This window comes from Bubalus kerabau, chromosome 4 (assembly GCF_029407905.1).
Source record: "Bubalus kerabau isolate K-KA32 ecotype Philippines breed swamp buffalo chromosome 4, PCC_UOA_SB_1v2, whole genome shotgun sequence".
NCBI lineage: Eukaryota > Metazoa > Chordata > Mammalia > Artiodactyla > Bovidae > Bubalus > Bubalus kerabau.
The window spans coordinates 92,100,957-92,117,978 of NC_073627.1; the positions used below are offsets into that span (position 1 = coordinate 92,100,957).

The 17,022-nt window shown below is 43.0% G+C and overlaps 2 long non-coding RNA genes across 10 annotated transcripts in view; one reads left to right on the plus strand and one right to left on the minus strand.

Annotated features, from left to right (window-relative positions):
• The window catches only part of LOC129649972 (uncharacterized), a 66,482-nt gene extending 50,481 nt beyond the window's left edge, over nt 1-16,001 (minus strand). For 3 of the 8 annotated variants that reach the window (XR_008713486.1, XR_008713493.1, XR_008713491.1), the window contains exons 1-5: nt 14,496-16,001; nt 9,105-9,271; nt 4,864-4,962; nt 2,017-2,113; nt 1,133-1,183 (exon numbers count right to left, since the gene is read on the minus strand). This is a non-coding gene — a long non-coding RNA (uncharacterized LOC129649972). Of the gene's footprint in view, nt 1-1,132; nt 1,184-2,016; nt 2,114-4,863; nt 4,963-9,104; nt 9,272-12,866; nt 13,002-14,495 lie in introns of those variants that run through there. The other 5 variants (XR_008713489.1, XR_008713488.1, XR_008713492.1 and 2 more) reach the window with 5 other exon arrangements.
• Nucleotides 13,067-14,751, plus strand: LOC129649971 (uncharacterized). Of its 2 annotated transcripts, none has more exons than XR_008713485.1 (2): nt 13,067-13,184; nt 14,090-14,751. It is a non-coding gene; the product is annotated as an uncharacterized LOC129649971 (long non-coding RNA). The 2 variants fall into 2 exon arrangements; XR_008713484.1 differs by lacking the exon at nt 13,067-13,184 and adding an exon at nt 13,201-13,858.
• Nucleotides 16,002-17,022: the final 1,021 nt, after the last annotated feature.

Below are 17,022 nucleotides of genomic sequence, written 5' to 3' on the forward strand. Positions count from 1 at the left end.
GGTCTAGTCCAACATGTCGTTTTAGACGAGGAATCAAGGTTCAGGAAGAACAAACTGATGTGCAAGTTCTCATCATCTAGACCCTACTGGAAGCCTTTCCACTATGCTTGCCTCATGCTCAAATCAAGCTCCCTTGTTCTAGAGTTGCCCAACCCTAAGTGAAGAAGGAGGAGGTAAGGGGAGGAGAAGAGACAGAGAAGAGAAGAAGGATGGGGGAGGAGGGGGAGGAGGGAAAGGGGAAGACAAAGAAAGAGGAGCAGACATCCCCACTCCTTTCAGAAAGTTACTCAGTTACAAATTGTGATCACCAGTAATAACAGCCTGTGGAAGGAGGGCAGGCTTTCTGGGTGACACAGGTCTAGAAAGCCAATTCAATTTCATGGAAATTGTCAGTGAGGCTGAACCCAGAGTTGGGATTCTCCCGTGGCTCTCCCAGCACCCAGAGGGTGAGCTGCCGGACACAGCAGGGCCGTGAGGACTCTGCAGAGGCAGGACAGGTTCCAATTCCTATTGTCCTGAAACCCACCCTTGTTTTCTAGGGCTTTTTAAGGATGATGTCCCCTCCTCTCAAACACAGCTGTTACATGGGAAATGAAATCCTCAGAGGCTGAAACAATCCCAAGAACAAAAGGGTCCTTTAAGAGGTCCGGACTCTCTGCGGCTCAAATTCTAGCTCTGCTACTCGCCCTTGTGTGGTCTTAGGGAAATAATTAAATCTCTGTGCCTCTGTTTCCACATACTTAGCTTGGGGATTCCTAGTGGTTCTTATCATATCAGATCATTGTAAGGACTCACCTGAAATAATCCAAGTAAAATGTACTGCACAGTTTCTGGCACACAACATGAACTCAGCATAACTCAATTCCTCTGCGCCTCAATTTCCTCTGCTGTAAGGTGGGGATTGTTATGGACTGAATGTTTCCTCCCTAAATCCACAGGTTGAAATCTGAACTTTCAATGCACTAGGGTTAGGAGGTGGGGCTTTGGGGGTGATTAGATCATGAGGGTGGAGTCCTCATAAATGGGATTACTGCCTTTATGAAGGAAACTCCAGAGAACTTTCTTGCCCTTTCTGCCCTGTGAGGACACAGTGAGAAGATATCCATCTAGGAACCAGGAAACAGCCTCTTACCAGACACCACATCTGCTGGTGCTTTGGTCTTGGACGTCTCAGCCTCCAGAACTGCGAGAAAGAAATGTTTTTTGTTTAAGCTGCTCAGTCTGTTGCATTTTTGTTATAGCAGTCTGGATGGACAGAGACAGGAATCAACAACCGCTCTTACCTAATTGGGTTATTATAAGGAAGTGTGAGAAACCATCCATGTAAAATATTTAGCAGTTTCTGGCACATAACATGCACTCAATCAATAGTGGGTATAATTCATTTATCTGCCCAGAAATTCTGCTCTTACATATGCTTGTCTAATTGTGTCATTTTTTTTTTTTTTTTGACCCAAATAAGTATCCTCTCCTCCATAAATTGATGTAAGGAAAGGTGAAAGCTCTGTTCTTGCTCAAAAGTAAAGCAGTGTAGCAACCTCCTCAATAAAAATACCTTAGGAATATGCTTTCTCCACAGGGCACTAGCTGGCACTTAAGAGTTGTATTATTAACGTTGGCTGGACATATGATGTTACACTATCTCAGGGTCTGACCATCAGTTAGATTTATTCACTCCAAATCCTTAGTCTGACATTGGTGATCACCCCAAACACGCAACTGTAATCTAACATTCTCACCCAGAAGCCAAACAGCTCTGTGAATTGGATATTCCTTCTGAAAAGTCCACTGTCCATCCTCAGGTCCAAAGCATGAAGTGAAATCATTTTTGAAAAGCAGAGTCAGTGGCCCTCTTAAGATGTGTGGATGAGGGCCACTCAGTCTTCATGCACCTAAAGCCTGAGGCCTAGAATTCCCCCAGCTACAGATTCCAGAACTCTCTGGTTGACCTGCATCAGAGAACACATAAAATGCCATATTTTAAAGATAAAAGGGGAGGTGGTGGTGTGAACTCACTCATAAAGGGGAGTGTGGCTCTTTACGCAACTTGAACAGCCTCCAGCCATGTCAGGGGAAGGGAGCTTGACCAGTGGAAAGGTGCATTCCAGACCTCCTGCAGGAACAGCCAGCAGCCCCAAGGTGAAAATAACCACAACAGGCTGTTACAGCACAGTGAGCTGCACGTTACCACCAACAACTAGCTGAACTCAGACTAAGCGCACTGAGATAGCTTTCTGCCCGGCTCAGCCATGCAAACAAGAAAACCACGCAGCTGGGCTGATACAGTCTGTTCAGCCTGTGTGATAGCTTTCATGCTAGCTGGCATCCAGTCTTGCTTGGGTGAGTGTTTAACTATCATTAAATAAATAAACCCAAGCCGCCAGTCCTCCTGAGACCTATTACATAGGACTGCCCATGTGTAAAGCAGCTTGCTCGCACAAATCAATGCCTGCAATTTGAAGCATCTGGCCCAGTGACTTCAATTTTAGGCTTATATCAGAAACCACGGTTTGATTTCTCTGTTCATTTAGCACATCTCACCCAATTGGCAGTCCCAGGGGCCACTCATCACACCTTGGTTTCAGCCCTTCTGGAGGATAATCTCTAAAAAGCCCCTGAAGGCCTTCTTGAGATGATTAGGGCGCATTTCACAGAAGTATGTAAACATACCCCTGTTGTCAAACGTACTCTCTGTGATGTTAATTTTGTGTGTCACCTTGACTGTGGCCACCGGGCCAGATGCAGTAGTACTTCCGGGTGTGTGTCAGTAGCATTTGAATGCGTGGATTCCTTACAGTAGCTAGCCCTCCTCAGTGTAGGTAGGCATCCTCTAATCCACTGAGCACCAGAACAGAACCCGCAGTAGAGGACGGAGGATTCAGCTCCTTCCTGCCTATCTGCTTCAGCTGGGGCTTCAGGCCTCTCCTTCTTTTGGACTGGGATTTACACCATCAGCTTCCCTGTCTCTCAGGCCTTCAGACTTGGACTGGAATTACATCACTGGTTTTCCTGGGTTTTTAGCTTATAGACTGCAGACCGCAAGGCTTCTCAGCCTTCATAATCATATGAGTCATTTCCTCATTAAAAAACAAATCTTCTTTATATGTATGTTTGTACATATGTAGCAACCCACTGCAGTATTCATGTCTAGAGAATCTCATGGACAGAGGAACCTGATGGGCTACAGTCCATAGGGTCACAAAGAGTCGGACACGACTGAAGTGATGGATGGATGGATAGATAAATAAATAGATAGGTAGATAAATTACTGGGTCTATTTTCCTATTTTTCTGGAGAAGCTTAATATACTGTCCAAAATTTCTGAAAATCTATAGGGCTTTTTCATAGAACTAGTAAATTTCTGAGTCTTTATATTACTTAACTAGATCATAATCAAATAACCTTGCCTTCCTGTTAATTTAGAAGATAAAATAACTTCCTAGCACTTCAGCTGTGGTCTTGAGATCTACTGCTCAAAGGAACCAGGGCTCCTTGAAGAAATGGTCAATTCCAGTTTGGGGGCTCAACCTACCAGATGAGCCCATGTATCTCATTATACTAGAAAGTAAGGAAGTTAGCAGAGCCGTTTCTATTAAAAGGACTTAGACACCAACTTAAAGGGATTCACATTGCCAAAACAGGGGCAATTTGAGTATCAATAAGGTTAACTTCAACAGACTGAAACATGTTAAATATCTTTAGATCCATGAGTTCATAATGATACTTACAAAAAACTATTGGTCACTATTAGAAAGATGAGAATGAATCAACTACTTTGAAAACAGGTAGAGTGGAAAAATCAAGAATTTTTCCAGCCTTTTATGCATACAGTGTATCACTATAAAAAAAATTAGTAGGTAAAAAGAAGTTTCTCTTTCTAAAAGTATTCTAGACAATAAGTGAGAAGGAATGACAGAATTAGAATATCATTACTTCGCAACTTCTATTTCTGTATCCACAGAACAATTATCAATGACTGCCAAAATCACAGAAGAATAAATGATCAAAGATGAAATGCCTCCTAATGAAAGAACACACTACCTAAAAGGTGAAGGTGAAGGTGAAGTCACTCAGTCGTGTCTGACTCTTTGCGACCCCGTGGACTGTAGCCCACCAGGCTTCTCTGTCCATGGGATTCTCCAGGCAAGAATACTGGAGTGGGTTACCATTTCCTTCTCCAGGGGATCTTCCCGACCCAGGGATTGAACCCAGGTATCCCTCATTGGAGGCAGACGCTTAAACCCCTGAACCACCAGGGAAGCCCCCAGTCTTGCTAAAAACTCAAGCTTGCATTTGATCAAGTCACTTGTCTAGAGCCAAATACCAAATTCCTGGAAACACAGAGGAGACTCTACAAAATGAATGATCCAGTGTCTTCAACAAATTGCAAAAAAAGAAACAGAGAGAAAACCTTCAGTTTAAGTGAGTCTTAAGGGACATATCAACCCCTCCTCTCAATAAAAGAAAGCTATACTAATGTTCCCATGTTTCTTATTGCCTCTAGAATAAACCTGTTCCCTTTTAATCTCAAAGTCTCACAGTTTTCCCAGGATGTACAGAAATGGTCAAGAGCTACAGAAATGCTTGTATTCTGAGCTACTGTTAATCCTTAGGTGCCTTTTATTCCAAAGTGCTTGAGATACCACTCTTCAGTGGATTATATAATATATATATATAATATTATATATATATATATAATATATATATAACTGAAGGCTTACTATTTACTATCAGACACATGAACTCTACATACACCCTCATATCACACAAAATCTCTGGTTCTGGGAAGCTCAACAGGATTGAGAAGATGAAACTGGTGCAAGAATCTGGGCTCCACAGGATTTGCCAGAAAGGAAATCTTACCTAAGGCAGTTGTCCAAAGTATGAAGAGTGGAGGAACACATCTGAGCCACATTCTTCAGGGGCAGACAGGAGTCGGGGCATCAGATGTAAACATTAAATCTAAGGGTGAGATGATGAGAGGTATTATGCCAAAAGCCAGACGCCACTTGGGAACTAGACTGGAGGGAAGAGGAGAAGAGCAGAGCTGACAGTGCCTGAGATTCTATATAAAGGGCAAGGAACATTGATTGACTTCTTTTTGTCTAGTATTCCTCCTTTAATTAGAGAGCTGCTGCTTCTCCAGCCCAAAGTCCTGACTCTCCTACTCCATAATGCAGGGCACCAACCAAGGCTGGGACTCTCATGGGATATTATCCAACTACAGTGGAGACTGGACCATCGTGACTGGTCCAAGGATGGACACAGAGCCAAGCAGGGCCACGTGGAGTTCTTCTATGAGATTTTTGTATTTAGACATTAGAGAGAAAGCGCTCTCCTTTCTGTAAGGACGAAGACAAGGATATGTCAGCAATCATTTCCCCCATGATGTACAGCAACGAGTTGTCTGTGGTAGAAGAGAATGAAGCCAATAAATTATTTGGAAACAAGGAGGGATGAAGGGGGAAGAATGATGCGGTGACAGTCCCAGTGATGTTGCTTGGGCCCCTAGATCTAGTCTTGCCTGTAGTGAGTCCCACCCTTGAGCCTACCAATTATATGTGCTAATTCATTCCTTTGTTTTCTTTTGGTGCATATTAGGTTACTGTCACTTGCAATGAAGACTTTCACCTCTACAACATGTAGAACAAATATGGATTGTCCAACCTGCTCCGCCTCCATTTACCCAGTTTGCTACTTTCATTAAAGACACATTGACTCCAACCTTACATGCTCCTGCTCTCTCCCTGGCATGAACAACAAAATGGTCTCCTAGTGAATGGATTTGAATTATTCTATGCTGAATATAATGTCTAAATAACCAAAGACATAAACTATTATTGTTTAATGTTATAAATGTTCATTGAAAAGAGGCACGTAAACAATTTGGAGAGTACAACTCATTTTCCCACTGACTTTAGCTACCATTTCAAAAATGTAGTTCACAGAAGATGACTTCGAAGCAGGAGTCAGAACTGATTTTAGCCCAGGAACCTTGGTTTGGTTTTGTTAAGCCACATAGCACGCCCACTTTGTGTCACTCTGTTTTAAACATGTCATGTCTGTTAACTCATTTAATTCTCAACAATCTACTACCACAATGGAGCAGGTATTATTTTGTCATTTTACAAAGAAGTGGAGGCACAGAGGGTCTAAGTAGGCTAATCAACCTAACAAAATGAGCAAGTGGAGAGGATCGTGTGTTTCGAATTTGGGGACCTATGTCCCTCATCCACAAAATACAAGTTACGTGAAATGCTGTGTCCTATGGTACCAGGAGAGGGTGGGCTTTGAAGTCAGAAAAAATTGAGTTAGAATTTTTGAGTCTCAGTTTCATCATATGTAGACCTGGCTGGCAATACTTTTCTCTTGGGTTTGTTGTGTGGATTAAGTGAGATAGTATATGTCAGGAGCTGTGGGAATCCATTGGAAAAACTCCTTCCTCCTGTGAATCAGAAGAGATTGACAGACTATTTGGACTTTTGAACAAGATACTTGAAGCATGTGAGTCTGTTCCTAGGAAACAGGCCACTCATGTGCAGCAATGAAAGAAAAAAAAATGTTTAAAAGTCCCTCTTTGACTAGAAATCATGCTCGCTTGATTTTTATATTTCTATAAAAGCACAGAGAGATATTTGCCACAAATGAGGTAAGAGAGTTGCAATCAGATATCACTGTGGGCTTGTATTTTCTACCCTGAGGAAAAATAAAATATGTCAGAACATGTATTCCCCGCCCCCAGGGAACACTCACCCGGTGGTCACCACAGAGGCTTGGCTGGGCATGCAGACAAAGCCCCACCGAGCATCACCAGGGGAGCCTCGCCAGCTCTGGGGGCAGAATTGTGAAGACAACTGAGATGTCCTGCCTTCCACAGGGGCTGCAGTCAACAAGGTGAGAATCTAAATAGGGTTTGGCCCTGCATGGATAGTTATACAGGAGAAAGTGGAACCTTCTCACTTCAGTTCAGGGACCTGATATTTCCATCTTTGTGTGAATAAAACAATCAAGAGTAGGAATTCCAGGATCAACATGGCAGCATGAGATAGAAATTTCCACTTCTCCTCCAGGCACCCCACTCCAGTACTCTTGCCTGGAAAATCCCATGGATGGAGGAACCTAGTAGGCTATAGTCCATGGGGTCGCAGAGAGTCAGACACAACTGAACGACTTCACTTCACTTCTTCCAGGCTATCATACAAGATTAATGGAAAGAGTAGCAGTGTTAGTAATGACATTTTGAGCAGAATTAGGAAGGGTGTAGTCCTCAGCCTCAAAAAACATCCAAGGGTCATCCAAAATAACCAGATGGGGTGAGGAGCTTTTAAGGAAGAAATGGTGCAGGGTGACATGCTCAGTAAGCTGGTTCAGGGACTCAGAGATGCCAGTGAGAATATACTTCCCCAGGTAAGGGGCTTATCCCAATGCGATAGATACATATCCCATGAATATAACATGAGCTGTAAAACCTGAAAAGAGAAGGGCAGACATTGACTGAGTAGAAGCTGCGTGGGGTGGAGGGTGGGTATAGTGTGCTCCTCAGAACCCTCTAGGCTCTACTTCTTCCTGCAGCCGAAGCTGCAGCATCTACTTCCGTGCAAACCTTGACTGGCTTTGCACAGATGCAGAGAGACAGAGCCTTGCCTCTGTTAAGGAGGCTTATTTCTCTCCCTGGGAATCACTCTTGAATTTAGCCATGAGAAACCCAGGAGTGTAGGGAACAGGAGCCAATAGATCAATGCCTACCACTTTCATCCCCCAAGAGAATATTTCTCCTGGATCAAACACTAATTGCAAAGCAGTAAAGTACCTCAAAAAATGTATCTTTCATTTGCCTCCTTTTGTTTCCCTGTCCTAATTTCCTGCTTCCTGGAATCACAGCCCCCTCCAAGTCCACCCACAGGGAAGCCTTTGTTTCAGTCTCTGGATATCTGGGTATCAGGCTGAGAAAGTCAGTACCAGAAGCAGCCCTGGAAAAGCAAACTCTCTGAGTAGGATTTGGCAGTTGGTTGCCTACCCGTGCGTCAGATGGCAAGGACCTCATTTATGGTGACCATTTGAGTGACAAAGCATCACAATTCTTACCTTGGGGTGACAGGATTAAGTACTGGTAGAAGATGAAGAGAGCTTGAACAGCACAAGAAAATGGTAGTTAAATGACAATTGTGATGTTCACTGCTTTGGTAGCTGTTAGAATATCTTGGGGAAGAAGAAAGATAGCTACAGGTCAACCAAGCAAAAACTGTGAAAAACAGAGGGCCTCTAGGGAAGCCCTTATGAGACCTTTATCTCATAAGGCAACTGCACGGCAGACTGTACTAGAAATCAGCTCAGAATCTGCCAAGGAGGCAAAGCTACAAAGAAAGCTTATTATGCAGTCTTGACAGTTCCCTTCTGTCACAGCCAGGAAAAGTGGGACCCTGAGGACCCGGATGAAGTCATGGAGGTAAAACAGGTTCAGAACTCTGAACTCCCAGGTCCACTAAATCACCCCACCAAAGAGAGGCCCACCCTCCCTCCACTTTGGCAGAGGAGGGCCAACTCCCCTCCCAGGATCCCCCGCCAAGACTCCACCTGAAGCTGCTGATCCTTACTGCTTCCAGGCTAGTGAACAGCATCAGAGCTCAGCACACCCAGAACTCAGAAATGCAGTCCCCACTGCCGGGGAGAAAGAGTGTCCACGGTGAAGGAAGAGGAGGCTGTTGTGAACTAGCGGAAACTACAGGAAGTCACGAAGAGACTGGATCTCCGGCGTGCTGAACTGGGGTGGGTGTGCAGGAGGTAAGGTCAGCGGGGGGAGGGGGCAGGCATTGGGAGGACGCTCCTGTGACCCTGCACTCAGCACCTTGAGCCATCCTAGCTGGTCGCTGAGGAAGTGCTAGAAGCTTGGTAGATGATGGTCCAAGGTAAGTGAGGTGAGGTGCCAGAGCTGTCCAGCAGAGAATTAAGGAAGAGGTGACAAGATTCACAGAGGTGAACAAGTTAGATAGGATATTTCCCAGAGGGATAGCTGACTATGCCAGTATCATTTATCAATTAAACCATTATCTATTCCACTTAACTAAAAGGTCTCCATTTTTATACTTTAAAACAATTCTACTCACAAATTAAAGGTTGCCTAGACCCACTCCAGTGTTCTTGCCTGGAGAATCCCAGGGATGGGAGAGCCTGGTGGGCTGCCGTCTAAGGGGTCATACAGAGTCGGACACGACAAGCGACTTAGCAGCAGCAGCAGCAGCAGCAGCAGATGTGGGTGTAGAAGCAGAATTGACTGCAAATGAGAACAAACAATCTTTTTGGGGTGATGGAAATGTTCTAAAACTAGATTTCAGTGACGGCACACAATTCCATAAGTTTACTCAAAATCCTCAAACTGCGTATCTGAAATAGGTAAATTTTATGGTATATAAATTAGTTCAGTTCAGTCGCTCAGTCGTGTCCGACTCTTTGCAACCCCATGAATCACAGCACGCTAGGCCTCCCTGTCCATCACCAACTCCCGGAGTTCACTCAAACTCATGTCCATCGAGTCAGTGATGCCATCCAACCCATGGAGCCCAAAATTACACCTCAGTAAATCTGCTTTCAAAATTACTCCAAGTATATTGCTTAGACTTTGTGACTTTTGTTATTGTCTCTGGACATGGCATTTCTTGAAGGCTGTTGTTCAAGGTGAGATACTGTGACCTATAACTTCTTTTCAGCTTAGCTTCAGAAACCTGGTGGGGGTGGGGGGTGGACGCGGTGGGGAGACCACAGTTTCATTCCTATACTGCAAACACGCATCATTGTAAATTGCCCATCATTGTGTTTTAACTGGACAATTACGCCATGTGATCCACAACCAAGCTTTCTATGACAAGAGCAGGCTCTCAGTTCTCTACCGGAACACTGCCCATTTTTTCACTGGGTATCAATTTGATACTGAGATATGCTAAGAATGACTAATTGATTCAAAGGGCAATAGCTTAAGCATCAGGCCACTGGGATGAGACAGATCTTAAGGTTTGTTTATACATGATGATTATGAAACAAGCAGTTAATTTTGTCAGATTTTTATCTGATTAAAAAAATTTTTTTTTGGCCAGCAGAGGGCAATCTAGTTCTCATGAAATGGGGAAAAATGAGAAAAGAACAAAAGCAGGGGGTGGCAGGTGGGAGAACATAAACAAATATATGATAATCAGATGGCAGGAGCATCTAAGTGATTGGGTTGGTTAAAGCATTCAGCCTGGGTTTCCTCAGACTCCTGAACCACTTTCTTCCTTCCCATTCTCTGCCATCCTCCTTCCATCTGCATTTCCTACATAACAAATTCAGATGCCTTTATTTCCTAAAAAGAAAAAAATTAAGGCAAGAGAAAGGCTGTGTCACCACTCCTGCCAGGGGTTAGCCTGTGCATTTTGCAATACTTTTAACCATCTCTCTTCACGGGAAACACTGGCACTACATGAGAGAGGAAGCTGCTTCCTCCTTTCCCCTGCTTAGTTGCCAACACATGTCTATTAAGGAATCATCTTCCATGGTACTCACAAGCCTAAGGATTCCCAAGCCTGAACCGGGGTTCCTCCATGTGCCCTGAAGACTGCCTGCAGAAGCCATGGGGGGTGCGACAGGGTGCCCGTCACAGCTGCAGGTATGGGGGCCCACTCTCGAAAACGCAATCAGAGTCTCAGGCATCAGGACCTACATTCAGCACCTCTGCCTGTTCCTGATAGGAATGCAAGTGTGACTGCTGATCTAAGTAAGAAAAGCAAGGGATCTGACATCAGCCCTATCCGAGGCACTTGAGTCTCACTTCAGATATGTCTCTCTCCAAGCCCCTCACAAGATGTGCAGTGAGCAGTAAAGCATGAGGAATGTCCAAAGAGAAGGTGAGGATCCTACATGAGCACAGACTCAGGCCTAGGATGTCTGTCCTGCCATCAACACATGTGGGGGAAACAGGGAGACACTGGGTTGGCAGGATCTCTCTGAGTGAGGAGGAAATGTGAGTATCAAATGTTACTTTTTCAGGCAGTGTAACTGTCCTTCAAAAATCAAAGCAAAAAGAGAAAATGAGAAAAAGTCAGCAAACAGCTGGCCACGTATTTCAAACATTTTTATAGAGACTAGCATCAGAGTCTTTTCCAATGAGTCAACTCTTCGCATGAGGTGGCCAAAGTACTGGAGTTTCAGCTTTAGCATCATTCCCTCCAAAGAAATCCCAGGGCTGATCTCCTTCAGAATGGACTGGCTGGATCTCCTTGCAGTCCAAGGGACTCTCAAGAGTCTTCTCCAACACCGCAGTTCAAAAGCATCAATTCTTCAGTGCTCAGCTTTCTTCACAGTCCAACTCTCACATCCATACATGACCACAGGAAAAACCATAGCCTTGACTAGACGGACCTTTGTTGGCAAAGTAATATCTCTGCTTTTGAATATGCTATCTAGGTTGGTCATAACTTTCCTTCCAAGGAGTAAGTGTCTTTTAATTTCATGGCTGCAGTCACCATCTGCAGTGCTAGGAGGGATTGGGGGCAGGAGGAAAAGGGGACGACAGAGGATGAGATGGCTGGAGGGCGTCACTGACTCGATGGACGTGAATCTGGGTGAACTCCGGGAGTTGGTGATGGACAGGGAGGCCTGGTGTGCTGCGATTCATGAGGTCACAAAGAGTCGGACACGACTGAGCGACTGAACTGAACTGAGTGCTTCCCCAATCTGAGTATCACTGGAAAGTTTGCTAAAAATACTAAAAGGAACCTCCATACTGTTGAAAAACTAAAAATAGAACTACCACATGCCACAGCAATCCCATTTCTGGGCATAAACCCAGAGAAAACCATAATTCAAAATACCAGATGCACCCCAACATTTATATCTGTGAAGACCTGGCAGCAATCTAAATGGCTATGGATAGAGGAATGGATAAAGAAAATGTGGTACACATACACAATGGAGTATTATTCAGTCGTAAAAAGGATTTAAACCAGGTTATTTGTAGAAACGTGGATAGACCTAGAGAGTCACACAAGGTGAAGTAAGTCAGAAAGAGAAAAACAAATATCATATATTAACATGTATATGTGCAATCTAGAAACACTGTATAGATGATTTTATTTGCAAAGCAGAGACACAAATATAGAGAACAAATATATGGATACCAAGTGGGAAAGGGGATGTGAAAGGAATTGAGAGATTGGGATTAACACATATACACTACTGATACTTTATATAAAATAGGTAACTAATGAGAAACTACTGTATAGCCCAGGGAACTCTAGTCAATGCTCTGTGGTGACCTAAATGGAAAGGAAATCCAAAAAAGAGGCGCTATATGTATACATAAAGCTGATGCACTTTAGAAACACAACATTGTAAAGCAACTATACTCCAATAAAAATTAATTAAAAGGAATAATTGACAAAACTGTCAATTAAACAAACATCTATATAAACAAAGATGGTTAAGGTATATAGTATCAATGGAAGTAACAATCTATAATAAGACAAAAAATTAAAATAAAAATACTGACAGAGTTCCCAGGGCCTGTTTAAGCAACCACTGTCCCACAAATGATTTGGGATTTTTCAGGTCTACAACCAAATGCCTGGACATCCCCCAAGCTATTCTTCTCCACAGAAAGTTCTGCTCAGTGTGTGAGCACAGAGAACAATTTAGCTGGGGACAATAACTGATTAATGCATCTGTCTTGCCATCTTTCATGATACCAAGGCCAGGGCCTAAATATTAGGAAGCAGCCAAGTCTGCCTAAGAAGTGTGTCTCATAGAGCAATACTACTCCAAGGTGTGGTCCAGGGACCAGGACACACACCATTTTGGAATCTATTGGAAATGCACACTCTCCCCCATGCCAGACCTACTGGGTCAGAATCTCTGGCGGTGGGGCCCAGGCATCTGTCTGAACAAGCTCCAGGGGATCCTCAGGTATGTTCCAGTTTTAGAGGCTTAGATGTAGTTAAGATTGTTTCCTAAACTTTCCTGATGTTATATATACTTTTCCTGGTCCCTCTACAGGCAATTCTGGTTAAGAGCAGCTGAAAAGAGAACCTGGGAATTTATGCAAGTACCCCCACATGACTCTTAGCATCAGGTGAGATTAGGAGGCTCCACAGAGGCCTCCTTGATTTCTTCATCTTTATGAGCCCTGATGGGGGAAGATGCTTTGCTGAAAGATGCTGGTAAGAATCACTGGTGGAGCTTTTTAAAAATACAGTTTCTATGGACTTTTCCCCAAGTCTAGTCAATCACTGTTATCTGGGACGGGTGGTAAAACAATAAATGATGTGTCTTGTTCTACTGGAGTAAGTGACTTACATGAAGAAAGAATGACTTTTCAGTGGGGATGGCCCTGTGCCCAGGAATGCTGGGTCCCAGGGCTCCAGCTTGGGATTCTCAGCAATGACCCAGAACCAAGCTCAGGCAGAGAGGGCTAGAGCTGTGCTTTCCAGCAGACTACAAAAACTTGGGCAAAAAAAGCTGGCAGTAGCCGCACCACCTAGGCTGAGAACCAGAGGCTCTTCCCCACAGACAGAACCAAGAGTTCACTGCTTGCCAATTCTGATGGGAGTGAAATGAGAGCCATACTTAATTGGGTTTAGAAAAATAAAGCAATGTGGTGGTTTTTTTTTTTTTTTTACCAGTCACACACAGAAAGATTTTAAGGAAACTGAAACACGAGCACGGAAATAAAGTGGGAAAACAGCACTTTTAAAACTTCTCTCTTTACTTTCTTCACCTCCTATGTCTGACATCCCATAAGATCAGCCTTTTATAAGACCTGATAGTCGCTTTATTTCACCATCAAGAAGCTCACTATTTCTTTGTCTTGCTACTAAGATATTTCACAGTGTTGGTAAGTTCTTTTTCTTGGTTAAGCTCTAAATACCGGTGAACCTGAGACACTACACGGGGTAAACAGTCAACCTGTTTAAAAAGCTCTCTTTCTTCCAATGTCTAACCCCAAAGAGCCAAGTGCTTTAGGTTTAACACCTTATTCTTCAACTGAAATCACATCTATTGACCTTAACTAAGTGCTCAATACAGGGTAATAAATAATGGTGTTTCTCATCTCTTTCCCTTTCAGTTACAAGCATCATTTGATACAAGTGCTGAATGTGTTTGATTCCCTGGTAAGGAAAGAATGATTAAGGAAATTCAAACACAGCTGTAAATACACATCTATTTTTATTGCTTAAAAGGCTCCTAAAAGACTATAATCAAGGTAGCCTCTGCCAGGTGAAAAAAATCTACATTTTGCCTGCCTGGAATATAAAGGACAATTCTTGAATTTCAGATTTCATGAATGCTGAGAACATTTTCACATGACATCCAAAAACAGATGTGAAACCACACTTGACTCGAAGACCAAGATAAAGAACCAAGATTCCAGAAAAAGCTCCAAATACCTTCGAATTTTCCTGATATTCAAACTTGATTCTCCACCCCTCTACAGTGAACCACCTTGTTATTTCTTATCTGAAGGGACTTACCCAAATCTTGGCCTTGGGACATATGGATGCATAATCACAGAGGGTAGTACAACAAAAGTCCAGGGCTCCTTTTTAAGAAAGTGAGATGCTGCTCTCCATTCTTTTGCCTCAAAAGCTGACAACCTGCCTCACTCCCATCAAGAATCACAGCTGTAGTTTTTTAAGGAATCTTCATACCGTGCTCCATAACGGCTATATCAATTTACATTCCCACCAAATAAAACTACCACATGGCCTAACAATCCCACTACTGGGCATATACCCTGAGGAAGCCGTAATGGAAAAAGACACATGTACCCCAATATTCACTGCAACACTATTTACAATAGCTAGGACATGGAAGCAACCTAGATGTCCATAGACAGATTATCAGATAGAGAAGTTGTGGTACATATATACAATGAGATATTACTTAGCCATAGAAAGGAACACATTTGAGTCAGTTCTAATGAGGGGGATGAACCTAGAGCCTATTATACAGAGTGAAGTCAGAGAAAGAAAAACAAATATCATATATTAATGCATACATGTGGAATCTCGAAAGATGGTGCTGATGAACCTATTCGTAGGGCAGCAGTGGAGATGCAGACACAGAGAATGGACTTGTGGACACCGTGGGAGAAGGAGAGGGTGGGATGACTTGAGAGAGGAGCATTGAAACATATATTACCATATGTAAAACATATAGCCAGTGGGAATCTGTTCTATGACACAGGGAGCTCAAACCTGGTGCTCTGTGACAATCCCAAGGAGTGGGATGGGGTGAGAGATAGGAGGGAGATGCACAAGGGAGGGTACATACGTATACCAATGGCTGATTCATGTTGAGCTATGGCATAAACCAACACAATATTGAAAGCAATTATTCTCCAATTTAAAATAAATTTAAAATTTTTAAAGAAAAAAAAAATCATAGATCTTCCTGACACAAATGGGAGGTCACCATCTCTTAGGCACACATGAGAGGTGAGTGGCATTCAACAGCTTGACACTTAAGTGGTTAGCTTTCATTGGATCCTTTCAAAAATGGCTTTGTTCTTTTCCTTGGCATCTACTTTAATATGGGGACTTGTAACAGGTCCCAACAGCTGGATCTAGAAATTGCTGGTAGCCACCTCTCCATGTAGCCTGCTAAGTCTTCACCAATTACCACATAGAGTTCCTAATGGAAGCTTCAGGATGTCTCTTTCTTCAGCATTAAGTCCTTCCTGTCACCATCACCACCCCCATGGGATGAAAGGCAGTCTGCAAAGCAGGTTTTTAACTTTATAATCATAAACCTACTTGTATTACTGAAGCATGATTTTCTTGAGTGAAGTGTAGTTGGTTTACAATGTTGTATTAGTTTTCTTTACCCATTCATCTGTTGATGGACACTTAGATTGCTTCCATCTCTTGGGCTATTGTAAACAGGGCTACTGTGAACATCAGCAAACTATTCAATATCATAGTAATCCAAGTCTATGCCCCAACCACTAACACCAAAGAAACCAAAGTTGAATGGTTCTAGGAAGACCGACAAGACCTTCTAGAACTAACACCAAAAAAAAAAAAAAAAAAAAAAGATGTCCTTTTCATCATAGGGGACTAGAATGCAAAAGTAGGAAGTCAAGAGATACCTGGAATAACAGGCAAGTTTGGCCTTGGAATACAAAATGAAGCAGGGTAAAGGCTAATAGAGTTTTGCCAAGAGAACACACTGGTCATAGCAAACACCCTCTTCAACAATACAAGAGACGATTCTACATATGGACATCACCAGATGGTCAATACCAAAATCAGATTGATTATATTCTTTGCAGCTGAAGATGGAGAAGCTCTAAACAGTCAGCAAAAACAAGACAAGGAGCTGACTGTAGCTCAGATAACGAACTCCTTATTGAAAAATTCAGACTTAAATTGAAGAAAGTAAGGAAAACCACTAGACCATTCAGGTATGACCTAAATCAAATCCCTTATGATTATACAGTGGAAGTGACAAATAGATTCAAGGGATTAGATCTGACAGAGTGTCTGAAGAACTATGGACAGAGGTTTGTGACATTGTACAGTGTCAGGGAATGTTTAACAGTAGGATTCCTGTGTGCTGTTTTCTGTCTCTCATGAGCCCTCTGTTCCTTATCAGTTCCTGGTAACAGGAGCGAGTGGAGCGGCACGCTGCTCCTAGGACTGAGGTCATGGGATGGAATGCATGCATGTATTTCCTTCATTAGCTTTTCCATACAGCGAAAGTGATTATTTACGACCCTCTTTCTTTTGATACGGATTGTCTTCTGGCTTTATGACTTCTATTACTCCTTGTTTCCTTGGTAACTTGTAAGTCTGATCTTTTGATCTTTATCTTTGCTGAAAAGGCTACCTTGTAAAACAGTATATACACTCACACAGAGTTCAATAAAGCACCCTTGTTGCATCAGAATGTGGGTCCCCGTGTCCTTCTTTCTTTCTCTCTCTCTCTCTCCCTCTGGCTAATTCTCTGGAGTGTGGAAACCTGCCAAGCTCACTTTTCTTCCCAGGCTTTCAAGAC